This window comes from Melospiza georgiana, chromosome 8 (assembly GCF_028018845.1).
Source record: "Melospiza georgiana isolate bMelGeo1 chromosome 8, bMelGeo1.pri, whole genome shotgun sequence".
NCBI classification, from domain to species: Eukaryota; Metazoa; Chordata; class Aves; order Passeriformes; family Passerellidae; genus Melospiza; species Melospiza georgiana.
The window spans coordinates 23,915,522-23,942,098 of NC_080437.1; the positions used below are offsets into that span (position 1 = coordinate 23,915,522).

The 26,577-nt window shown below is 40.8% G+C and overlaps 1 protein-coding gene across 2 annotated transcripts in view; it reads left to right on the plus strand.

Annotated features, from left to right (window-relative positions):
- Positions 1 to 26,577, plus strand: part of ARMH3 (armadillo like helical domain containing 3) — a 122,434-nt gene that overhangs the window by 55,387 nt on the left and 40,470 nt on the right. The gene's annotated exons all lie outside the window — the stretch shown is intronic.

Below are 26,577 nucleotides of genomic sequence, written 5' to 3' on the forward strand. Positions count from 1 at the left end.
ATGGCAGCTACTAGTGACCAAGCTGGGTACTGGGCAAGAAGATCATGGATATGATTGATTGGAAAATGGAGGAATGTTGAGAGGGAAAATTTACTTCTTAGCTCTGGCTTATAAAGAAACCATGTAAGATAAAAGTACTTCTACTGAAAAAAAATCTCTATATCACTTCCCTAGTCACTCCAGACACTTGGTGTCTGTGCAACACCAAGTAGCTCAGTAATCTTGCATTGCTAGTACTCATTGTTTTCCTCATTACAAAAGACATGGTGTAGGACAAACTCCCTGAGGGCATTTTTCAAGTCAATATACATCTACATGTCTGTTAACCACCTTAAAGGTTCCCTCAAAAAGTCTGTAAGCATCATATATGATTCTAGACTTATTTTGCTGCTATCCTTATTTTTGTGGTTTTTTAAACAGATGTAAGTGAACATGTGTGGGTAGATAGTGCACTTGGAGTGAAGCAGCAGAACAGGTGGCTGTTGACTAATGTCACTAAATGTGACAAAAGTGCCTGCTCTGGGAATGCTGAGTATAACCAGCGAGAGAAGTCTACGCTTGGAAGGGAGAAAAACCAAGTGATCACAGAGAGTTTGTGCTCACCTCTGGTTTGTGGAACCAAGGCTTTGCATGGGCTTATTTCCTGTTGGCTTTGCAACTGCTTTTGTGAAGATGAGCATGCAGTTGAGAAAAGATGCAACCAAAAAACCAGCAAAACCCTCACTTTGTGTGTCCTATTATGGTATGAACATGATACACCTTCAAGGATAACCGGTATCAGATGTGTTCATGTCTGCACTCACTGGAGCCTCTTTATCTTCTGGACTTAGGGTAGCTTTCCTCTGCTCCTCCCAACTGCTCGTCTATGTTGAAATTTCATGAATGACTGCTTTTCATTCAGTGAAATCAGTAAAGGTCTACATTACAGATGATTCAAGGCCTTGACAGGGATTAGAATTCTGAGAAGTTAGTCTGATTTATCCCATTTCCTCACTCTCAAAAAAGAGAAGGAGGAGAGTTTTGTCTTCTGTTTTGTCTTCTTCTGGTGGTAAAAATACTGCATCTGAAGGGTTCTTTAGCTGAATAGATTTCAGAGCAGCCAGAGAAGTCCAAAGGTAGTGTGCTTTTGTGAAGGTGTTTGACAGTGTGATGTGACAGGGACTAGAACCTGGCTTAGCTCCCCATTATCTGGGTTTCCTCTTTGTTTCTGCCCCTTTGGTTTTCCCTTAGAGTGGTCTTAGTGTGCTGTCTTATTTGGATGCTTTTGCCATGAAGGAAATGAATTTAGAGAAATCCACACTGGATTTTTTTCTCCCCTTGCTTCATCATTCTGTAAAGTTTTTATGAGCAGTGATTACCTGCTTTTTGCTGTAACTCTGAAGTGCAAAGTCATGCTTTGGTTTATATCTTGGTCTCATTACACAAGCTATTTAAAAATAAATAAACATTGCAATTTCCTTATCCTAGGGCTTTTAGTGGGTTTTAGAAATATAAAAGCATCTGCCTGTGCATGCATACAGTGGGCTTTAACAAGTGTCTTAAATCCTAGTGTACAATTTTATGTGCATTTCTGCTGGGAGAGGAGTGGTGAGTTATTTACAGTGTTTCAAGGCTGCAATGCATTTGTGTTACAGGAGTAACTATTGAGGAGGCACTGAAACAGTCCTGCTTGTACCCCACAGTGCTGGACTGATGAGCTCTGCTGATTAATTGCTTAAATAGACAGGATGAGTAATGCCTAGAGAATCTTAGACACGTTCTTCTTTAAACTCAGCCGCAGAGAGATCCCGCTTTGTGTGTCCTATTATGGTATGAACAGCACCTTTTAGTTGGACTAAAAGTTTTCCAGTAGGGTCTGAGTTTTGTTGTTGCTGATTATTTGAATTTTGTTGTCCTTACTCCAGTCAAAAAAGCAGTCATGAATATTCTTTTTGAGTGTTAAGAGATAGGGAGACTATTTCTGCCTTCTTTCCTTTCTACAGATAATTCATAATTTCTGTCCAACCCAAAGAAAATGAAAAATTGAAGAAGAAAGAATAATAATGTCCTTATCTGTCTGAAAATCTTACATACCAAACTGGAATGAGTGATTCTGATTGCCGTCCTATCTCATAATAGTCATTATAATTTCTGTCTGTGGATTTGTCTCTGTGGTTTTCATAAATAATTGAGATATGATAGACTGCAAGATATAGCTGCAGCACTGATGAGGTTGAAATAGGAAGGTGCAGCAGTTGATGGTTTAAAATCTCACCTTCTCACCTATGAGGAAATAAACACATTTTGAGACAAGTTTTTTTTTTTAAACTAATGAGCCTCTTCAAGATAACATTGTGCAGATTTGCATTTAATGAGAATTTTATTAATGTGGGGTTCAAAGGGGCATTTTCTGATTGACTATTCAGTGAGCAAGGTGGCAGCTGAATCCCTGTATTCTTTTAATAGACTTTCTCCTGATCAGGATTTTTCCAAGGTGAATAAATAGATTAACTCAATGATTAATAGGCTGAATTTCTCCCTTGTCTGAAATTCAGCCCTGTCGTAATTTTATTTTTCTCACTGAACCACTTTTAATAAGCAGAGAGTAAGTTTGTAGCATGGAACTGGGTGATAGGAAATTTTTTTTTTTAGGTGTTTTCTGTGCTGTTGTAGCATAGGCTGCAATCCTCGCTTGGCTGCTCTCATTCACTCTTCCATCTTGCAGCTACTTTTGTTCCACTTGAGCCACCCTGTGTGATGCTTTTTCCTTGAACGGAAGGTGCTGCTTCTCCCAGGGCTCCTTTGGGGTTGTAAAGAAGAGACTGGGGATTTGGGAGGAGCACTCAGAGCGTTGCATGGATGTGTATAAAATGATTATGCTTGCTGCCAGTCTACGTAGGAGCACTCTGAAGGAACATTGGCAATTTTAGCTAGGCCAAATTGGACTGTGCTTGTTTGTTGTAGGACACTTGTCATCCTGGCCCTGAAGCTATAGCTCTTGATAAATTACCAGCACTCACAGAACTGCATTTATTGAAAACCTTGACAGAGGAGAAGGCTCCATTCAGATATTTGTTAGAAAGTGGGCCACTGCAAGCAGTCCAGCTAGTACCTGCAGGATTGTTCCACCAGACTGCAAGGAATTTAGTGTTTGTTTAAGGAGAGAGAAGGCCAAAATGCTGCTGACCTAGTCAGGTTGCAATGGCTTTTATGCAGGATATGTGAAAGTGGACCTGCTGATAGAGAAATGCATCTGTATTCGTGGTGTAGGTGGTGACCTACAGATTACAGTCAGCTGAGACTGTGTGCAAAATATGTTTATATCTGTACACACACACTTTCTTCCTTGCCTGTCTGTACAGACTAATAGACATACAAACACATTTCTTGCCCATATGAATCAGAGTGAAAATGGGAGAACAAGCTTAAAGCCTGTTCATGAAAAGAAATGGTGAAGAAAATCTATGTGCATGTATGCTGAAATACAGATATCTGTATGAACATTGCAGGTATATGCACCTATATAAATGTGAATATCCGTATATAGATGTCTGTGTATATATAAATGCATATATAATACTTATACAGACATATACACATATATACACTTAAATTATATATATTTATTTACATATAGAACGTACACACAGACACGTTTCCTTTGGCAATGGGCTTATTGAAGCCATAATCTCTGAGTTGAAAATACCAGGGTTCTACCAAGCTAGAACCTTTTTTCTGGCCTCTCTCAGATGAACCACAAGGGTTGGCTATAGATGCTCAGGTGTTGTTTCTTCCAGCAGTGTGGTTGCACTGGATGTATCCCCTGGGACTGTGGGACCATGTGGAGCTGCTCAGAGCAGCAGAGGTTGCTCAGGCATGCAGGTTACAGCCCACAGTGATCTGGAGTTCATTCCCTGCAATTCTTAAAACCACCTGTGAGGACTACACTGATGGAATAACAACTCCATTGAATTGTTCACTGAGGTGTGTTTAATGGTAATGACCTCTGACATGCTGTCACTGCTAATCAGCCTGACTGAGCTCAGATCACAGGATGGTACAAGGCAGTCAACAATTATTTTTTTAATAAGAAAAAAGCAACAAGGCCTAAAGAGAAACTCAGCAATGTATTTCCTCAGTACTTTTAAATTGTAACACAAGCTTGACAAGATTATGGATCAAATTCTTACTAAAATGATATAAGAAAACTTCTGAAGTGTGTGTATCCAAGCTATTTGAAGAATTAGTTCATTGCAGTTTTCAGGTGGTAGTGTGGTAGCTGGGAAAAATTCTGATCTGAAAATCTGAAAGCAGATTTTAGATGAGGATTCTGGCTTTGTTCTGGTTCTTTTTTAGTGATCTGTGGTCACTCCTAACAGAAGTAGCAGTCCCTTCTTGTCATTTCATGTGTTTCTTGTTGCTTGCTTTTCTGGCTGCAGAGGGGCTTTGGCACAGCAAAACAATTCCTGAAATGCCACAGTAGTTATAACAGAGTTATAGTGGTTACTCAGAATTCACCTGCTACCACTGCTTGTTTTTCACTCCACCTTGCAGTATTGTGGTAGGGAAAGTTCCTTTGCTAGGAGCAGCAGATCTTGGTGTGAACAGGTTCTGGCACCTGAGCAGAGGAAGCAGGCAGATTGAAAGGGAAAGACCTTATGACTAACAACATAATAGCAGAAGAATCAAAAAAGAAGGAAATTCCTATCTTGGGTTGCCATGTTGCATCTTTTCACAGCAGTCTAACACATGTTTCAGTTATTTTTGTAAGTATTTAAGTAAGTATTACACAACTTTCATCTAGTTGTGTAACTTCAGTGCTTCGTTTCTTGTACATGATCCGATTTCTTCTCAAGACAGGAGTGTTAGTAGTTTTCAGTTGTTGCTCTTTATTTACTAAATGATTCATCTTGGTGTGTTTCTTTTATAGAGCCATAGCCAATTTCATTCTGCTGTAATTTTCTTTCATTCTTTCTCATTAAGCAGTGGCTTAATTAAATGTTGTCTCTGCCACTGGCCCAAATCCAGAGAGCAAATCTGTTGAGTGGTGTTGTATGTGCCATTTCCACAGACACAGCAGCATGGTACATCCCAGCTCACCTTCCTGCTTTCTGCCAGTTACTTCCATTTCAGTCATGAAGGGACTCTGACAATGTCCAGCCTGTTTTCTCTTTAATGAACTTCTTTTTTTCAGTAGGTTTTCAAAAGCATTGATTTCTTTGTTGTTTGCTTCTTTCTGTGGTGACTTTCTTTCTGGAGCTGATGCTGATTTTAAGCAAAGATGTTTGTGTGGCAAAGAATGCCTCTGTCTGAGATACTATAGCCATGGCTTGCTTTTTCAGTGCATTTGGATGCCATTCTGCAGAGATCACTAAAATTTCATCCTCAAAGTAAACAAGGCTCTTTGGATTGGAGTGGTTGGAATCTTGAAGTGATTTATTTCTAGGACAGTAGCCTTGCTTAAGTGGCTTTTGTAGCTTTTCCCCAAGGTCTGCAATTGTATCAGCAGCTCTCATCTCCTTTCCTCGTGTCTCAAAGGTGACAGGCTGGCCTTCAGGAGGGGCCTGGGAGCAGGACCCACTTCTGTACTTCAGCAGCTCTGTAGGGTTTGCTGGGGAGGTGAGCCCTGTGTACAAGGAGGATTGTTTGCTGGGTGGAGAGGAAACTGCTCTGCAGAGCAAGCACTGCTTGGCAGCCTCTTCTGAATTTCAGCTGGTCTCCTAGTTCATGTGGTCCTTGTAAGATGAACATCTCAATGCAGTTTGCCCACTTGTGAACTTTTGTCCTCCTGGACATTTTATTGGAAACATTTCTTCCTTGAAATGTGAAAGATTTGCAAAGTTAGGCAGGATCTGTAGGCTACTTAGCAGTTTGGTGAGAAGTGTTGCCTCCATTGCAAATGTATTAGGACCCAGATTTCATTTGTTCTGTGTCAAATGCAACTGCTGTGAATAGGGAATTGCTGTCTGCAGATCTCTGCTGGACTCATGGGTGCAGATTGTAGGCTTACAAGGTGGAGTTAGTTAAGCTGCTAGCAATTTTTTTTTGTTTTTTTAAAGCTGCGTATGCAGCCTTGGAAGTGTGATGTTGGCACATCATTTCAGTTGTTGTGCTGATGAATTTGGGGTGTGAAGCTTTGGGAAGACAGTAGAGAAGTCAGAGGCTTCTCACTGCAATTGAGGATTGAGGTCTCTTGTTTGATTTATGGGAGTGACTGTGCACAGCCTGGTCTGAAGAAGTGGGGCACCAGGCAAGAAATTGTTTTTTGTTTTGCTTGCCAAATACTTTTCTCTGTAGAAACATCAAAGTAGTGGAGAGCATATGTCAGTATGGGGAGTACTTCCAGTTTATTTCAGAAGTGGATATGGTATTTATTGGTCAGAAGGTTTTTTTCTATGCCGTTTGCAGATCTTTTGGTCGTGAATCCCTGTGCTGGACTACAGGCAAATTATGTCTCAGCTCAGTAATGCATTTAAGCAGGTGCTGCAAATCTAGGATGCAGACTTGTAAACATCTTGTGTTTTTTGTTGAAGCTCAAAATCCTGAGAGCTCTGCTGTTTCTCTCTCTGAATTGTTGTATTGTTTCCTCCTGCTTATGAGAACAATCTTCATTACTTCTCTGGTACTGTGGCTGGCATGAGTTCAGTTCCTAATTGATAGAATTCAACCTTACAGTCGATGTCTTTGTTGGTTGCTCTGTTGCAGCCAGGAAGCAACCAGATTCTTTTGGCCCCAAGAACTGGCTCTACTGGAACATGATTGAAGCACAGTTTGAAACAGCTGTTTATAGCTTGTCGAAACTTCATCCATGCTGGTTTTATTCTTTGAGTAAATATAAGGGACTCTGATCTCTGCTGGTCTCAAATCTGGCTTTCAAGATTTGCTTCAGTGGAGAAGGAACATTAAGCAACTTTCTTCATAACCCAAACAATGTAAAAATCATTGTGAGCTTAAATAACACCTTTTTCCCTTGAAAAGTGATGTAGTATAATGCTGTTTTGCTCTTTCTGTTTAAAAGAAATCTGTTGCTCACAGTAGCAGCCAGAATTATTATTCCCTCTGAAAGTCTGGGCTGTGGGATGTGTACTTAAAGAAAAGCTTTTCAAAAGCCAGTAACATGTATTTCTTATTATCTTATACTAGTGGGGGGCCTAAAATTTGGATTTGCTCTAGGAATGTAAATGCCCTGTTCTCCTAATCTTCCTTTAGTACTAAACTGACAAAGTACCCACTCATTAAGTACATCTGCTCATTAAGATAATGAAGTACCTACCTTATCTTGAACTGATACCCAGGATAATACATTGTTAGCATGACTGCAGAACTGCAGTCTGTGCTTTTTGTTGGGTTTTTTTTCCTGGTGCACTCCAGATTGCACTAGAATCTGGAGCTCAGTTCCCAGGGGACTGTGAGAGGAAGACATCTTGTTTCTAAGACTTTGTTCTTTTAAATAAATACTCGTTCCAGCTTCAGAGTGTTGGGTTTTTTTTAGGAGCTCCAGCCATGAAGGTAGAAAAGGTTGTCTTACCCTAGCAATAGGTTGTCTTACCCTGTTTGTCAAGCAAAACAAAAACCATTTTCTTGCCTGGTGCCACACTTCTTCAGATGAGGCAGAGTGCAATCACTCACATAAATCAAGGCTGCAGAGGGGCTGACTTTGCAACTCCCAGGAAAGTAAGATGCTGCTTGGAGGGGAGGGGAAAAATAAAACTTGAGTGAGTGTGATTTCCACACACCACCCTCTACCTTCCAAAATGTGAAGTCTATGTGCTCTGATACCTCTGAGTACACATAGAAACTAAGATACATCAGAGTTTCTGGTGGCCCGAATGACATTGACTGCTTGGGAATCCTAGAATGCAACCTTTTATTCCCACCCTATGTAGTCTTTAATTTTTTTTTCTAACCCTTGCAGCTATAAGAAAATTCTGGCTGCAAGGAAATGGTGCCATAATGCTCAAGCAGTAGCAGTTTCTCTCTTAGCCCTGAGGTCAAACTTCTATTGCCTGTTTCAAGGGATGCTGACTGAAGGTTCAGCAGTCAGAAATGCCCGTGTGCTTGGCTGCTTCTCAGCAATCAAAGCCAACCAGTTTAAGGTAACAGTGATCTCATGAAGAATTCATCTCTGTTGGGTACCTGATTCTGATATCTCATCCTGTTAAGGGTTTAGTTCAAGGATGTTCCACTGGCAAAAGTGCCCCAAGTGTGCTTCCTCAGCCTGTGCTCTGCTCACTTGGAGAAGGTAAAAACTGACAGAGTTCCTGCCTTCTCTTCTGTAGGAGCAGCCTGTATCATTCAGCTGCATGTAGAGGAGGAGACCGGAGAGCTGACTCAGGATAAGACTCTGGAGGCAGGACAAAAAAGGACAAATCAATGTATTTTAATATGGCTCTGCTCTCAAGCCTTCATTGGATACACACATGTGACTGGTTGTGTCAGCCTGCAGAGGGTGGAGGCACAAAATGCTCAGTGTTACGGACAACAGGACAGTCCCTCTAGGCAGCATTGACCTGCTAAACTAGTTTTAAGCTGAAATGTTATCAAGTGTTCTTTATGGTTATGTCCAGAGTCATCAGTGGTCACAGATGTGATGCTTTGCAGGGTCTAAACTTACATGTTCTCTTGCTTGTGCTGGTGTAGTGCAGGGTGGCTTTTGCAAACTGTTCTTGCTGTTAAAATCAACATAATCATTGCCTCAAGCTTTGCCTTAAGCACTGGGCTTGAAACAATAGTACCGTGAGCCCAAAAAGTGGGAACTTGGGTGTTACTGGGTCCAGAGTGTGAAGTAGGAGATCACTGACTCATTGGAGGCATCTCACTGCAATGAAGTCCTGTTTGATAGGATATGAAAGCATGGTCTCAAAAGCATCTTAGTTTCAGGGTGACCAGAAGTGGAATGACCTTAAAAGCTCCCTGGCAATCCTTTTGCCTGACTTTGCTAGAAAACTTTGACAGCCTAAAGCTTTTTCATGTTGCTGCTTTAGCGATTAATTAGGTCATCACTTTGTGTGTTAATTACAGTGGCATTTTTCTTCTCATTAGTTGGATTATGGAAAGTTTTTGAGTCTGTGTGGGATGGGAAGTAATGCAACCTTTGTGGCCAAGGGAAGGATAATTTCAAACTTTAGAACATTGAATTTCAGTGATGGCTTTGGGTACTGTAAAAAAATGCTGCAATCTGTTATACAAAATGTGGCTGGTAAGTGCTTTGAGGGCAGGATAAATGCCTTTTCTTCTAAACAAACGTGATGTTGCACACACTTTGCCTGAGGAATTTTAAACTGGATCCTTCTTCTGGAAGATTGTGTAGTTGTGTATTGTGTTAATTAATGTAAAGCTCTTGCTGCTGGCAGAGAAGTGTGAATATGATATACTTCCTATAATGTCCTTCATGGTCTGTCTGAAAAGACTTTACAGAGAGGTCATTAAACAAAGCAGTGTACATGAACGAAGGCCAATTGTTTTTATTTACCATTTTTTCTAATTATTTATTGTCCTCCTTGTAATTTTGCAACACTGTTTGCTTTGAAGTCTGGGCTTTACATTAATTTTTTATGATGTTTGAGATGAGCTTGTCTGGGGCAGACATTTCCTTGTAAACTTAGAAAGCAATAGATCTGCCACACATTGTTCTTGATTTCTTGGTTTGAAAGCTGTGGTTGCTTTGAGGTTAAGCCCACGTGTGATCTATGGAGCCTTGCTGAGGGAGCAGACTGTGCAATTCTTGCTGGGTAGCACCTATTTTTCTTCCTTGTTTGGTGACTTTTACTCTTAGCATGATCTAGTGTCAGAAATGAAGAGTCCCAAAACAAGATTGTCCAGGATCTGAGGTTTACTTGGGGAATAAAGTCAGATTGCAATAAAGGAGGCTCTTCTCAGAATGAGTGATCCCATACTGGACCAGATGGTTCAGTGCAACCTCCATCCTTGGGACTTGTTTGCACCTTGCCTGAACATAGCTGTGAGTGAACTGGCCCAGTGCTGGCTACAAAGCTGGGCCATGGAACCTGCCTTTTTAAAGGTCATTTTTAACCTAACCTATTTGATTTTAGAGAGCAGTCTCTTCACTGCATGGTCAAATGGTAAAAGCAGCAAGAAAGCTTGTTTTCATGGACTGTCTTGTGCTGCGTGTTAACTCTGGACCTGTCTGCTAGATGTGCAGAGAGGGCACTTACTTACATCAGTAGATGCTTGGCATCTGTTTTCTTTCCCTGAAAGGTCTTTAAAGAGTAAAAACTAGAGAACTTGCAGTATGTGTTGTTGCAGATGCCCAGTGTTGCCTGCTGTCTGTGATCTTACCATTAAATTGGATGCTGCCAATGAGATCCAACTACACAACTCAGTCATTTGTGAGGAGAAACTGTTCTGTGTGATTAATGCTGTGCTTGATGACAGGCATGGAAAGCAGAGCTTTGACTAATGCCCATAATGGCTCATCCCCTGTGTGTGTGCCTTTAAAGGAAGAGGCTGTGCTTATATGGGATTGAGGGCATTTAAGAGGCAGCTAATGACAAGTGAAAATGATAGCTAGGGTGGATTAATTGTTAAATGAATTGTGCCTACTCTTGCTGTCATTTAATGTGGTGTTGGTCTAAGGATGATGTTATATAGCAGGAAGGCATCTGGGAGCAATTCCATGCACTTGGGTTCAGGTCAGAGGAGTTTAAAGGCTTAGCCATCAGGAGTTTTTCCTCTACTTTTTACATCTTTTTGCAGTGTGGAGTTCTCTTCTTCCCCTCTGGGAGTACAAAAATCTTTGTTTTGATTAATTTTGGTTTAATAAGTTTTTTCCCTGTGCTTTTTTTGACAGTGGAGTAAAGCAGTGTTTTCTCATGATCAGTTGAATAAAAGCTTTGCATTAACTGTTTCTAGAATGAGGTGATACTAACTAAAGGGATTAGGGATTTTTTTCTTATTTTTTTAAATTGTACTCTATATCCAGGACTACATATTTAACTTTGATTTGTCATGGGGCTGCTTTATATTCATGCCTTCAGTCTGAGTGGAGCATAAGGGAAATTAAGCTGGAAGAGAACTGAAAGCAGCCAGCCACAGGTCTCATCCTGTCATTACTGTGAAGAAATTTGTCCTTTGAATTGATTTGGAATGACAGTAGGGCAGGAAGGCATTGGCAGAAGTTGTATGTCTCTTGCAAGCTTTTGTTCACACATGGCCAGTAGCCTCATTTGAGTGAAATTTTTTTGTGTGTTTTCTAGATGAAATGTTATCACATATGTTTCAGTAAAGTTTAGTGGTCCCTGAGAAGACTTAACTGTACTGAGGGGTTCTTAGGGCCCTTTTCCCTCCTAATACTTTATTTTTAAAGTATTTGCTGTGTTTGGAGATGAATCAGTTTGGGCCAAGGGCACTTAGAGGATGTGAGCTTTGATTGCTTTCGGCCTGCTAATCTTCATGATCACTCAGGCAGAAGAAAAATAATGCCATCTACACAGGAAGACAGACTTTCTGTTAAGTATTTTCCTTTCCTAGGAAGAGAGGAGGCCTTCAAATTAATCTTATATAAAGATAAACTTGTATGGGGACAGGAATCATGATTTCTTTCTGAAGAACTCTTGGCTCATGCTTTGCCCAATCCAGCAAAGAGAAAACTAGTGGATACTGCTAATGTAGTGGAAAACAGAAGTGATGTAGAACAGCTTCTGAAGCTGAAGGGTTGTTTGTAATGGGAACAAATGGATGGGGGGGAGTATCATGAATAAATAAAAGTTGGAAATGAAAGATTTTCTAAAATTAAAAGCACTGAAAGGCTGGGGCACTCCTGTAATCAGTTAGAATGATGCAATCTAAACAAGGAAGGATTATTTTGAAGCTGAGAATACGAGAGACTGGAGAGAGCCAGAGCCCTATATTTGCGCCAGGAGTAACCCAGGTGAAAGATGTCTGCAGAGGTTCTCAGTGGGCAAGAGAGGTGGGGGTTTTTTGTGGGTTTGACTTTTTTTAGTTCCCCCTCTCCCATCACTAATGTTACCAGCTCCAGGGCATTGGAGATGGATCAGATCATGTTGGTCCATGGCTTAAGATGTGATTCGCAGAGTGTGATAGGTACCATTGCAGGGTTTTCTACAGTATAAGCCTCTAAAAGCTCTTACCTGCTCTTACACTGTCTGTAGGTTACTTGCTTCCTGCATCAGTGATTGAGAACCTGTTACTGTTGACCGGGGAGCCCCTTCCAAAAGTCTGGTGCCACTCCCTCCTGTCAGTCAGGGATCACTTTCCCTCTGAAGGAAGACAGTAAATGTCTTCAGTAAAATTCAGGGGCTGGCTAACAAACTGCAGTTTAGAATACATTACAGATGATGAATGTGATCTCCTTAAAGGGAAATCTGTTCATTTGACTTAGTGCTCTTACGATTAATTGCTTGCCAGATTAAATTGCTCCATAAAATGCTTGCTACTTTATTCCATCTCTTCACGATGAGATTAGCTGGGCTATGCTGGTTCTTTGTATGTTAATTACAGTGGTATTTTCTTCTTCAATTTAATTATTAAATTGTTTAGCACAGCATGCTTTCTCCTCGCCTCAGGAAAGTTGTCTGTATTTTTCTTTTGACCACCATTCTGTAATCACACCGCCCTCTTTCCTGAAATATTCTGGGTTCCTTTACAGAAGTATCACTCTCTGTAGAGCATACATCCTGAGATTTTTCTGTTTTCTTTGGTGTTCTGCTGAAACCCAGAAATGGTTCCAATCTTGCACAGGTTCATTATGTGACAGTCCAGGACAAAGAAAGAGGAAAGTCTGAACTGAAGCCGTGGAGACAAATTTCCAGGGTTGCTACACAAACAGGAATTTTGTGCTTTCTGCTTTCGTTGAGAAGTGTAAAGCTCACTGAGTGGCTGGGATGTTTGCTTTTTGTCTCAGCTGGAAAATCAATAAGTTCAGTATTCTGTGCTGTTGATGTTTCAGAGCAGATTTGGAGGGAAGAACCATATGTGCTTTCCTTGTTCTTCGAGGACTTCTCTGTACTCAGTGACCATAACCAAGACACGTTTTTTCCTGAAAACCTGGAAAGTGGAAGTTGAACAGCGCTAGAATTGTGGTGACAGCCTACAGTTACTGAAGGAGACCAGCAGTAAAAAATTTAAGGAAAATTTAAGAAAAAATGAATTTAAGTTTTCATTACCAGACTTGTCCCAGCCTTTAGGATATTAGTTCATTAGCTTAGGATATTAGTTCCTTCCTCAGTCAGGGACCTGACTGCATGTGCAGCTATCCCCCACATGCAAACACAAAATAACCCCCTATTCTTTTGCAGTGCCAAGACTGGGATTTGCACATAACTGAATGTTCCCACAGTAGCATTACAGAAGCTCTGTTGGAAAATTATTGGTTTTATTTATTTTTAATTTTTTAATGTTTATTTTACTATGTCACTCCAGATAAAATATGTAAAATGCATCAATTATACTGTTGTGGTGTTTAAAATCATTCAGATCTCTTGGTCTATAATGGGGCTTCTCTCTTACCCAGCTGTAAAAACTTTTTAAAAAAAATTTCTTCTCAGTTTAACCCCTCTCCCTCAGAAAATAGTGTGTTATGTTCTATTAGAATTTATTCCCAAAGGCAAGGCCATTTTTTGTATTTATTAGCCTAGCCTTTCATTTCCCATCTATACAGAGCTTAGAAAATTCAAAAGGGTATAGGAGGACTAGGAAAGTTTCAGAAAGGGGCATCAAGAATGACTGAAGGCATGGAACCAGATGTGTTATGAAGAACATTTATATACCTGACAAGTCTTCAGACTGGAAGAGATGGCAGAGAATATTATACAAGAGTTAGTAAAAATTACCAAATGTCAGAGAGAAGGTGAAGGGGAGTTGTAAGAAGAGAGTGTATCAGAAGATCAGATAAGCTTGAACCAAACATATACTGTTTCATGCTATGCTTAGTTAAGCTGTGAAATGTCTAAAAAATTATATGAATTTAAAGCAATGATTATACAAATTAATGGAACAGAATTTAATCATGGGTTGCTGGATCATACAGATGTCACCTCTGCTTCACATATTATCTTGAAGTGTATTTGGCTGGAAGTAAGGGTTCTTTCTGGGGCAGTATCATTTTGGTTTTGTCTGCTTTTATACTGTTATCTGAGCTCCAAATTGTAGACAGTTTTGAAGTAGGGACACAGAGGTCTTTGCTACCTCAGTATGGCAATTTTAAATGTTTACATAAATTTTATCTGTCAGCATTTTCTCAGGAATAAGTTGCTCCAGAGTCTTTAGCCAAGGGTAAATCCACATGTCAGCATCTCCCTTCCACTGCTCTCAGGACAGAGGCATTGCAGTTTATTTTCAGTCACACATGGGGTTATGTGCATGGTGTGTTCAGTCTGTCTCTGATTGCGGGTTGAGCAGGCTGAACTCCCATGTTAGGGGTCTGTAAGGGTTCATTGTTAGGTGAAGGAGTCTCCTACCTGCACTTTGACCCACACTCTCGTTGTGTGTAGAAGAGGAGACTTCCAAGCCTCTGTGGTTTGTTGCTCTTTCTTGTGTGTGCACAGGAAGTTCTGTGGTAATTTAAAATGGGGATGTCTAAGGAAGAACATGAGCTGATCTCCTGTTTGGCAGCCTTTTGGTCTTTTGTGGGAGTGGCAGACAAGGGAATGATTTTCTGTAGCACTGATGAAGACAAGAGTAGAATGAATAACCATGGAAGATTTTTCTTCCCTCATGATTTTACTTCAGGATTTCAGTCATCCTCACTGTTCCTTTTTTCTCCAGAAAGAGCTCATGGAGAGCTGTAAGGATCATGTACTTAGAAACCTCATGAAAGTAAAACCCGTGCCAGCCGAGCAAGACATGATTTTAATTAAGACTAACAGGATTTTTTGTCTTTTTTTCTTCCTTGCTAGCCCCAACCCAAATATAAAAGTCTTTTAATTTCAGTGGCCTCTTGTTTGTCAGCTAAAAAAAACTGAGTTGATGGAGCCTTTTGAGACTTTTTTGATTTAAAAAATTAAAAGTTAAAGGCCCTGTGTTTCTTTAATTTGCTTAAGGGGACAGATCCTTTTACTGCATCTGTAGAGCAAGGAATTGAGCAGGAATATAATCAGGTTTTTTCTGTTGCAGGTTACTGTTCTAAAGGAAGTTTGTGTTGGATAATTTATCATTCATTCCTTTTTCCTTCTGGCTACTGTAGATCTCAATGCACTGCTCTATAAATAGATGTATAAAAGGTTCTTTTGCTGACATCTCTGAAGACAACTTTCGATTTCACTTAATCCAAAGGAAAAAAAAACCAAAAAACTAGAGTGAATTCTCAGTGCACGCGTTAGAGGAGTTAGGAAAAAAAGGGATCAGGATAATCTGATCTCTGCTCCAAGTGCCTCAAATAATGATGTGTTCTTTGTGATGAGCGTTTATCTGTGAAAACCAGCCAAGGTGAATTAAAGGAGCATTACCTGAAAGCAGGTGTAGCCACATATCCTCATGTTGTCCCCAGACTGGCTGTGTATGGAGCTGGGGAGGATTTTTCCCTTGCTGAGGAGCTGAGACCTTGTGGCTCCAGCTGGTTCTCCTGCCCAGAGCTGGTCTCACAGGCCAGTTCTCCAGCCCTGCCTGTGCTCCCTACAACCAGAGCAACAGTGGAGGCTGAGAAGGGTCTCCTTTGGAGCACAGTGCTGACCTGACTGAGTGCCAGGCTGAATTTGCTTCCCATCCATTTCTCCCCAGTCCATGGTACCTCTTACAGGCAAAGCCATCTGTGTTACAGCGTTTTTATCTCTGCTTGGGGAAGGAAATGAAACAGAGCTATTTTGATGCTTGTGGACTGATGTTGTGCAGCAGTTCAAGTTGCCTACTGCAGGCAAACCTAGTCCTTCTGTTTAGGCTATAAATGATGCAGGTACAGTTCTCCTGGAAAGGCTGCGTTCTGAGGGTGTCTCTAATTCCTGCCTTTCTAAACAAACCTTTCCTTCTGTGTTACCAGTTATTCAGTTGAAAGAGTTTGCTTGATGTGGAACATTGCTGCTGTGGAACCCTACTAAGGCCCCATCTGCTAAGAGCTTGTATTGATTTGTGTCTTAGTTTATAAAAGCCTTCAATTCACCTTGTGTAAATGCCATAAATAATGCAGATGTACTAGATGAAATGTGCTGTGGGAACATCCCAGAAATCATTTTGGTCTGGGTTGAATAGAGCTAATCTAATCATGGTTAGGAGTTTCTCAATAGCTGTGAAGCAAGAAGTGTATTGTCTTATTCTAGCTTAATGTATTAGTCAATACACAGGGGCAGGAATATAGGTATTTGAAAGTGGTAATCAACTTTAATGAAAACAAGAGTTTTTAATGTTAAAATATTACAAAACTTCAGCTGAAACTATTTGTAGATTATATATGTACACACACAGTGGGAGTATAGTCAAGTCCAGTCCTGTGCCTGTGATTTATTTGCATAATCCTAACATTTGTATGCCTCTTTGTCACCAGGACTGCAGTGCTTCAGAGGCTATATGTATATATACTAAATAAATCATTTTGCCCACTCATAGCAAGCAGCCACTTTGTGCCAGCAACATTGCCGAATGCATTTTAGTACATAGGGGACATTGATGAATATTTTGTCCTTCTGAAATTCCATGGGCTTTAGGGCACCAAAATATATTTCAGGTTGGACTAGGTCCAGATGTGTATGAGAACTCCTTGGCAGTCTTGTAGAAAGCATATGGGAGTTTTAAAGGTGACCTCTTTTTAGAAATTTAATTGGATTTTTCTTCTATTCAATTGTGTAAAGAAAGCAAAAAGGTAAAGGGATGTGATATTTCTTAGATTGTTCAGTTAGGAATATCCATCATATCAAGGCTGATTTTTCTTCAGAGTCATCTGTTGGCATGGCCTCTTGAGTTCTCTGCCTTGGAGAGATCAGCTGATGTGCAGTGCTTCCTGTAGAGGAAAGAGAATGTGTGCTCATAAATTGCTTCTAATAAAGGTTTTCCTGGCATTTACTACAATTGCAAGATGAAGAATGTGTCTAGGTGCTATTAGCATTGTTAATTGAGAGGAAACATGGGTGCATCCCATTGTCAGAGCTGAGACTTTTCTTCCTGTCACTTTTCTGCACTTGATGGCCCCACAACTGCTGATGTGATCAAATAGGACATTGCAGACTACAGTGATGGGACAAGTCCAGAACTCACTAATTCTGCCTCAGATTGTTTATCAGTAAGCACTTGGTCTTGGCTAAAGCAGACACACCACAGAAACAATTGTCCATTGGCAAAGAATTTTTAGGAATTTGGAGTCATGTCAGCATTCATTGCTGAAGGAGCTCCAGGTGCATAGAGGGACTTGGAGAGCTGTTGAATGTCAGTGCAGGACAAGACTAAAAAACTCCTTGAGATTGTTGCTGGTGCGACTTGGCTTGATGTTGGTGCCCCAGGTATTTATTTGCTGACAATTGTAGCTCATCTGGTCAATTGGAAAGCTCATGACAGCAGAGAGAGGTAGTATTTAAGAGCCTTTGTGTGTCAGTTTTATAGCAGGGATTCCTGAGGTTCTAGGGACATGTGGAACTCCTAGTATTTCTTTTGGAGCTGGGCATTGGTGACGATGCTGGAGATGCCAGGAGTGAATGATGTGACAAAGCACTTGTGGAGCATCCCTAGAAGACAAGGAGGGTGCCTTTCTTAGGTGATAAGCATGAAAAGACCGCTACATAAATTTTTCAGTGATCATAAGGGACATAAGAATTTCTTATGAATGTTGCAAGTTACTGGAAAACTGACAGAAAGTTAAATCATGAAGTAGATGAAGCGTGTGATCTGAATTCTTTTTAAACTATCAGGCAGTTCTTGAAATGCAGTTCTTGAAAAAATAAGTGCCAGCTTGCAAAAAGGGACTGTATGTTGAAAAAGTGTTTCAAGAAGCATTGACTGACAGCTTTACTGTAGGTCTTTTATGAAACATTCAGATAAAGAGGTTTATTTGACCCTAGAAATATTAACAGGAGACAGAAAGTGATTTTGTGATTGTACATATTTTGCAGTTTTTTCTGGTGTCTGTTTCAAAAAAGGATATTGAGTAATTGGTGAAAGGACAGAGAAGCCCCAGTTATGAGAAACTAGTGAAAATGCTTTCAAGATTTCAGTATCATAATCTCTTTAAAGCAAAACCTGTGGTATGCTCTTTAAAGTGTCCAAGCGTCTTTGACGAGATAAAATACCAAAGCAGAAAAGGAATGTAAGGCTAGACACTGAAACCAAATTGCAGCTGCAGGTTACATAACCATTTCTTAATAGGTAATTAATCACTGCAGTAAATGACTGAAAGGTTTTCTCCTCCTGTTCCTGTCTGAATGGAATACCTTGGTGAAAGGTGCTCTAGCTAGCTTCTGACATGAGAGTAATGCTGTAACGGTAATGTTGAAAAATGTGGTGTACAGAAGTTCAGATAAACGGATCTACTGACTTGTAGTGTCATGAATCAGGTAGATTGGATCAAAGGTGTCATTTTGCATTTAAAACTTAACAAATTCACTCTGGATTCTTGTGCTTTTGGCTTTTATCTTTGCAATGAGAGATTTCTCCTCCAGTACATCGGTCATAGACATACTGAAATTTATCCATGGAGCAATTAAACAGAAGGGCAACCCTGAGAATTATTTTGAGGCATTTTTTCTCTTGAGACCACAAGACAGAGGTAAGATTCAAGGAGATGTCAGTAGGCCACAAGCTTTTAATTTTTCTGCAGTTTGCAGTCACCATGATGGCTGTTCTGAGAGAGTAGAGCCCAGGATAAAGTACTTGTGCTGCAAGGGAGTCTGGAGAAATTGTTCACTAGCTTAACCTCCAAGTGAAATTATTATATCTGTAATTTGAATTTTCAGAAGTACATGTTTCAGTTTTTTTAGGGGAAAAGAGATTTTTCCCATTGTGTTTCAGAATGGAAAGAGCTATGTACTCAGTTGTAATAGCAAAAGAAGGCTAGAGTGCTTCAGAGAGGCCTTAAAAAATAAGGTTTTACTGGATGAATTTTGCTCAGTTTTCCAAGTTAAGTCTTGGAATAATGGACAGGAGCAGTAAATCATGCTCTGAATTGTCCTCAAACCCAAGGAAGGGTTAAATATGCTGATTATTTCAGCAAAGTCTCTCTTTTTTTTAAAGTGCATACATCTAGTGTAGGCTTAAGTGTTGGTGTTGTTGAGCACTGTGATCTTGAGGATGCCAAGACCGCTTTTGGCACAAGAGGACCTTGTTTATCAGCTTCAGGGTCTGAAAACTGGCACCTAGAAGAGGCCCCCTGTATCCATGTATCCAGGTACTCTGCAATTACAACACGGCTGGCAGTCCCATAGCATCTCTTTGTGTGTAAAAGTAGGGTGGAAACTGAATGTTAATGATGCCCACCACCAGGAGAAAGGAAACTGCTGAGCTGGCCACAGTGAATTGTGACTGGAAGAGAGCTCGACCTTCAGCAGCTGTCTGACTGCAGTTTTCCTGGAATGGTTAAAAATACTTAAAAGTGATGGTGTGATTGATGATATGTTAAAAACCATTAAAGGAAGCAGGAAAAGCAGTCAATACTTGGTGCAGATCTATTGCTGGGTCACCAAGAGCTGCTCTGAGGGAGGGTGTAAAAAAGCCCAGGACAATCTGTTTTGGAGTTTTTTGTAGCTGCCCCAGCATGTAACTGCAGATAATCTGCAAAAGCTGCAAGTCTGTCTTCACTCTTTTCGTGCCACCCCCTAATTCTGTCTGCTGTATAATGGCAGAGGTGTTTTGGGGCACCAAATCAAGCTCTCAGGTTTGCCATTGCTATTCAAAAGGTTAAGCACTCCGTTTACTCCTGCTCTCCTGTGCCACTGGCATTGAGGCAAGAGGTTCTTTGTTTCTCTGCTGGCACTCCCTGTTCATCACTATGCAGAATTAAACTTAGAAGTTGCCTGAATATTAATTTTTCAGGCTTTCTGAGAACTGTGGAAAGTAAAGGTCGGGGGAAAATATATTGGCTTCTATTAAGGCAGAGTGATGAACACACTGAGCAGGGAACAGTCATGCCAGCCTGTAATACACCCCAAACTTGGGCCTGCTACCAGCACCTCTGTCGTGCTGCCAGGAGCCTGGCAGCAGCTTGTACAGAGCAGTTGCACATCTCCTCTGAGTGCAGGGATGTTGTGTCTGAAAGCTTAGAGATCCACAGAGTCCTGCTCTTTGGCAAGAGGAGTCCTGCTAGAAAGGGAGGCAAAACATTAGTCCTTGGTAGTTCTGTTTTGTGTCTGTGTGCAGTGTGCAAGGAAATACTCTGTGCTGGAGCCAGGGGGTTTATTTTAGAGATTGCTTGGAAAGAACTTGGATGTAACCATTTTTTGGTGTACAGCTGAAATAAAAACACTTTTCAATATTTGCCAATTCTTATTTTGTAATATCACCTCACTTTTTTGCATAGCTGGATGCTTTCAACATGCAGGTTTGTCATTTTTATCCCAAACCTTATGTTTCAAAATTGAACTGAAATCTTGAATTTTGTCCAAAGTTTTGAATCATCTCAATTTATGGACAAATATGGAAGGAAAAGAAAAAACCTTTTAAATTTTGTTCACCTTTCTTATTTAGTTATTGTGCAGCTTATCTGAATCCAAATACAGTTTTGCCCTTTAGATAGCATTCGTGGTTTTATTTGTTTGGGTTTATATCTTTTTTTGCTTTCCATATCTATTTTTTTTTTCCAGGAAGAGGTTTATACAGTTTTAGCTTTCTGGAATAATGAGCATGCTGCCAAGCCTTGGCTCTTGCAAACTGCTAAGTGCTGTGGCTCATTAGCATCAGATGCCACAGCCCATCTCACTTTGCTCCATTGCTCAGTGAGTGCATGCTGGCTGTTGTATTGGGTTTGTGGCAAGGGTTTGGTGGTGGGGCTGCAGTGGCTGCCAGCTCCAGGGTGGATCCACTCCTGGCCAAGGCTGAGCCCATCAGTGGTGGTGGTGGTGCTTCTGAGATAATTTAATTATGAAGGCCAAAAGTGACCCTATGGGAAGCCCTCTCTGGAGCAGACTGAGGAATGACCTGTGGTGCCATGGAGAGAGGAGCCCACACTGGAGCAGGCTTGTCCCTGCAGAAGGGGCCCATGCTGGAGCTGCCTGTTCCTGAAGGATTGCACTCTGTGAGGGGACCCACATGGGTGCAGTTTGTGAAGAACTGCAGCCCATGGGAAGGACTCACATTGCAGAAGTTCCTGGAGAACTGTCTCCCATTGGATGGACAGACCCACACTGGAGCAGGGGAAGCGTGTGAGGAGTCTCATTACCCATCTCTGATTTCATTGGCAATGAATTAAACTAACTTCCCCAAACTGAGTCTGTTTTGCCAGTTGGTAACTGGTGAGTAATCTCTCCCTGTCCTTATATCAATCCATAACCTTGTCATTATATATTCTCTCACCTTTCAGCTGAGAAGGGAAAAGACAGTGTCTTTGGTGGGCATCTGACATCTAGCCAGGGCTAACCCACCTTGGCTGTTAAAGCAGCAATTAATTGCTTTGATACTGAATGGGTTCTGTAATAATCTGATCTGTTATTTAAAAGAATAATCAAAGTTCTCTAATGACTCTCGTGATTTAATTCCTTCAGGAGTCTTGCAACAGATGAGAAAATTTTGCCAGGCAAGCTAACTTAGAGTAGCTGGAGAGCTGCTGGCAAAGAATGCTTTTTAAATCCAGTCAGGAAAAAGATGTCTTAAGCAAGAGCAGTGTGGGTGAAGGGAAAACAGGGTTTGGTAGGTGAACAGTGAGCAAGTCTGATTGCTTTCTGTTGCTCTAACACATTTTTTGCTGCAAATTGGACTAGAGTTTTTGGAGCAAGATTTTTACAGGATTTTACCTGGCAGTAAATGCTGTATCAGTCAGGCTAGAGCAGTGCTGGATCTGGGTTAAGTTGTCAGAAATTTCTAAGTGTGTGCCTATCAATAGTAAGTAGTTATGCATATGCTCAGAAGGAATGCTAGCCAAGGGAAAGAAGGCGTGCAAAATTTTTTTTCTCTCTAAATGTGGTGGAATCTGCAGTGTCACAAAAGCATGCAGTAATCATTGACAGTTTAAAACTTCGTAATAGTGACCTGTATATGTGCTGAATGCCTTTTTTTAAAGATATGCCTGTTCCTCCATGTTTTCTAAAATCCTTAAATTGGGCAGCTTTTCCTTCATGGCATATGCCAGCACTCCTATCCCCAGTGTTTCTAGTGCTGGGCTGATTTTGCTAATGGTGGTTCACAAGCAACACCAGGGAAAAGATTCTGGCCCCTGGCCTGCAGACAGAAGAGTGGTTAGGTGGGACAGGAGTAGGAATCAGCCTGCTGCAGTGGTTGGACCACCAGAGAAGTGCTGCCTTCAGTCTTGGAATGGAAGAGCTAAAAGGAACCGAGGAAAATCAAATAGCTGACAAGTAGTTAACACTGCGTTTTTGACAATGTGAAATGACAGGTCAAGATTTCAACAGCCTTTTAATGCTTAGATTTAGTTGTTCACTAGAGCAATTCTGAATCAAATAGAGCCCAGAAAAATTAATACAACCAAGTGGGGTGACTTCCTTTTTGGTATTAATTATTTTTCAAAAAACTGTAACACATGTTGCTTTTTTCATTAAGTTTGGTGGGTTTTTTTTTTCTTGCATTTTCACTTGATTATGGATAACATTTATTTGTGTGGTTGCTGAATTGGGAAGTTGTGTGGTCTTCTCCAAATGCTGAGTGTCTACAAACCTTTTCAGCACCAACTGAATACACGGATGCTTTGTGTTTCAAATATAAAAAAGAAAGGGGGTAAAACACAGACTGTGTTGCACAACTCAGAGGTTGACTCAAAGCCTGGAATATTGCATTAGAAATGTTGGTATAAGAATTGTGCAGCTTAAGCTTCAAAAAGAAACTGGCTTGAGCTATGCAAAGTTACTGCCCTGGTTACAATTAATATTCCTCCCTCGTGTGTAGTTGTGTATTAGCAATTATAAGGAAAAGGCAGAGGCAAGCCTTTAGCTCTCCTTTCGTAGGGAAAAGTCCCGGGCTCCTTCCTTAGATCTTTCAGATCCTCGGCCACCTGTATTATGTCACATGTAACTGGTTAAAAACCATGTGGCCTTTTTTTGCATTATGTTTTTGAAAGAGCCTTGAAAAACACTTAAATTCTAAAGCAGGAAAGATATATCAGTAGCAGAACACTGTAGGAGTTGGGCTTTTTGTTTGATGTGATGGATGGGAAAACATCAGCAGTTAACTTGGAAATGTTTGGTGTGCTGCTGTTTCTAAGACTGGAGTACCATACTTCACTTTTGAAATAGAAAATGCACTTCACTGGCCTTGCTTTTGCTAACAACCGTACAAAGAACAGAGCAGAAAAAAAGCTTATGTCTAAATTACAAACCCAAAGTTTTGAGAGAGAGGTGAGCATGTATAGACATGTCAGGGATGATAGTGGGTGGTTTGAAAAGAAACTGAATTTCTCTACTTCTGTGACATGGGAAAATGTTCCCAAAGATTTGGACTTCAACAGCCAATTCAGCTGAACGGGTTTTGTCAACATCTGCCTGAAATCCACTGCAGGATAGGGAAGTAAAAGCAAAACCCAGAAAACCCCAGCTCTGTTGAAGTGATTCTGGAAGCCCTTGGTGAGGCAGATTAATAAAAAAAAGTTGCCCCTTGTCCTCTGGGCTGTGATGAGTTGATCCCAGTCTTCCTGTGGTCCAGAACTGGGAGTGTGTGGGCACTGGCGAGTTTATCTGTGGCATTTTGCTCTGCAGGAACAGTGGATTTACAACATGCTTGTTGCCAGTAACTCAGTTGGTAACTTGATCAATGTCAGTAAATCACTTGCTTCTGATCATCAGCTGTTAGTGAGAGTAGAGATCTCAGTAGTGTAGATACTTGTGAGATGTGTGGATATTGGGATGGAGGGGGCTCGGCTTTCAGGGAGATGGATCAGGTTAAGGCAGTTAAATGGGGAAGAAGATGGGTATACATGAAATACAACAAAGGAGATAAGATGGACTCTCCACTGGTCCATAAACCAGGTAGCCTGTCTCAGGAAAACAGAATCTTAATCAACTACAGGTCCTCCAGTCCTTCAGACAATAAATAAATATCCTGAAAAGAATACCATTCATTCAGCTGTAATGCTGTTGGACTCTAGCTTTCCTTGCCATTGAAAACCAACTTCTCCTTGTCCCAGGTGATGTGTGGTGACATCTTTGTTGAGGATGTGGTATTCACTTGGGGTGTGTCTGGGAGTGTCAACAGAATCCATGCTTCAGTCTTGGTCCTGGATTTTGGAAGCATCTGAATTCCACTAGACATTTTTCAACAAATGTGATTCTCATTTGCACCTGTCTGACAAGAAAAACATTGAGAGGTTTACAACATCTTGTATTTTCAGAGGATTGGACTGTAAATAATGGGTTTTGCTTGGCATGGCAGTTGGTGGTGTCTCAGAGGCTGATATTGTGAACCCTGATTTACGTGGCTGTGCAGGTACAGCCATAGCTGACACTTGGTGTAATTAAGTTAATTAAATACCATTGTGGGACTCATTTTAATTTCCTTTGCAAAGTAGGTTTGACTGTAGCTGATTCTTGCTTAGACAGTGTTCCTTCCCTTCATCTCTCTGTAATTTAATATCCAGCTACTTCACGACTCAATTGCATTGTTCTAACCCTTCACTCACTCAATACAGACAAATGCTGATCCTTCAGGCCCTTCCTTTCCCTCTGGGACTTGTGTTGCAGGCACAGGTTTTACTCTGAGTCAGTAAAATAAGGTTGTGCTCCATGACCTACAGAGAGAGAGGTTTGTCTTGCTGCCACAGCCTGCAAACAGGGTGTTCAGGACCTCAGGCAATACCTGCTGGCTCACACCTAACAAAATGAGGTAATAAGAGTCGTTTCCAGTGTGCTCTAGATAATGCAGGGTTGATGGCAAGTTTTCACTAAGTTAATTAAACTAGCAGCCTACTCAGAGCCTTTCTCAGAGAGCTTTAAAAGGTCCCAGTGGGATGACTTATAAACTTTCTAAATCTCACTCTTAGCTTGATATGTTTGGAAGCTGGTGTGTGCATCTGTACAGTATTTTGTGCTAGATGCAGTATCCAATAATCCAGGCTTTCCTCAAAGTTAAAAATCCTGTGATTAAATACTGAGGAAGATACTAAACGTAATTAAAAAACTTCAGGTTAAGATTCTGTTTGAGGTTTTGCCATGTGTCTTGTGTCTCAGGAGGCTTGGATGGCATCCTGTAACCTGAATTATGAAGCAATGGGTAGATGCTGACCCACTTATAGCACTTGCAGAGAATACATATTTGCCATAATGCTTTACTTCAGGTCCTAACCAGAGAAAGTGGCCATGCAAACATGTATGGTGAACTACTGTCAAATGTGCTTTTTACCCACTTTTTTTTCTTTGTTTAGTTTTTATTTTTCCCTTGCCTTCTGGATGAATTATTTCTTCTTACTTTGCTGTTTGTTTTAGAGAGCAGGTTGCCTTGTACGTGGGAATTAAAAGGTAGTTTTTAAAAGCATATATTAAGGAAGTTTCAAAGAAGGACTTCTCATTTTCAAAGTCGTCTGAATCTTCAAAATTGGTAACACAGATGTGGAAGAAGCACAGATATTGTGCCTAAAATCCAGTATGCTGACATAAATCATGGCTGGCTCTCACACTGGGACATGCTAGAGTGAGCTGCAGGTTTTAGTGCTGGTGGCCTGAACACAGAGTTCCTCTATTCCATCACACAGCTCCAGCTCTGTTTGTAGTCAGAGGTGAGCAGCTATAGTTACCTGCTGCTCTCTGGAATTGAGGTGTAGTGAAGGGTTGGCTTTTTAATGTCTTTACTTTGGTACATGTAAACTCTTGCCACACTCTCACCACTACTAGCCAGCTGTTTTGTAGCAGTGTAATGTGCCATAAAATATGTCATTTGATCTCTCATAAATTACATGTTTGAGATGAGAAATGTATTTGTTATCAAGTGATAGCTTTGTTGTAGAACAGTCAATTACAGATTGGGAGATGAGCAGGAACACAGCTCAGTCTGGTGCCCTGTTCTTCAATAGATATTTTCACTCTCTGTGCCTAGGTAATATTTTTATTTTGTCATTCATACCACTTAAACTATCAGTGTCACTGGTTACATATACCTAAGAATTCTGATGCTTACTTATTGAGAAAAGGGAACAGAAATTATTCTTAGATTAGTTTCCAGTGATGCACTGGCTGCGTGAAAATAGGTGAGTGGATAAATTCCCTAAATTGTAGTCTCAAGTGAGGTTGTGCAGCTGTTCCAAAAGATGAGTTAACTGTTCACCCATGAGGATCTCCTTAGTTAAGGAGACACATAGAAGTTAAGTGAGGTATTTGATTTGCTTGACTTAAATTTATAGCCATGAACTGTAAAAAGAGAAAATCAGCATATCCTGCAGCTGTGGTGATAGAGGGTTAGTATCCAGCAAACACTGAAGTGCCAAGATGCACTGTGTAGCTGCCTGGTGGTTCAGAAAGCACAACTTCTGCTTCTGCCCCTGCAGAAGGGAGCTTGGTGAAACCATGCTGAGAAATGGAGAAGCTCAGTTGCTGTGTGTGCACTCTTTTGTCCCCTCCT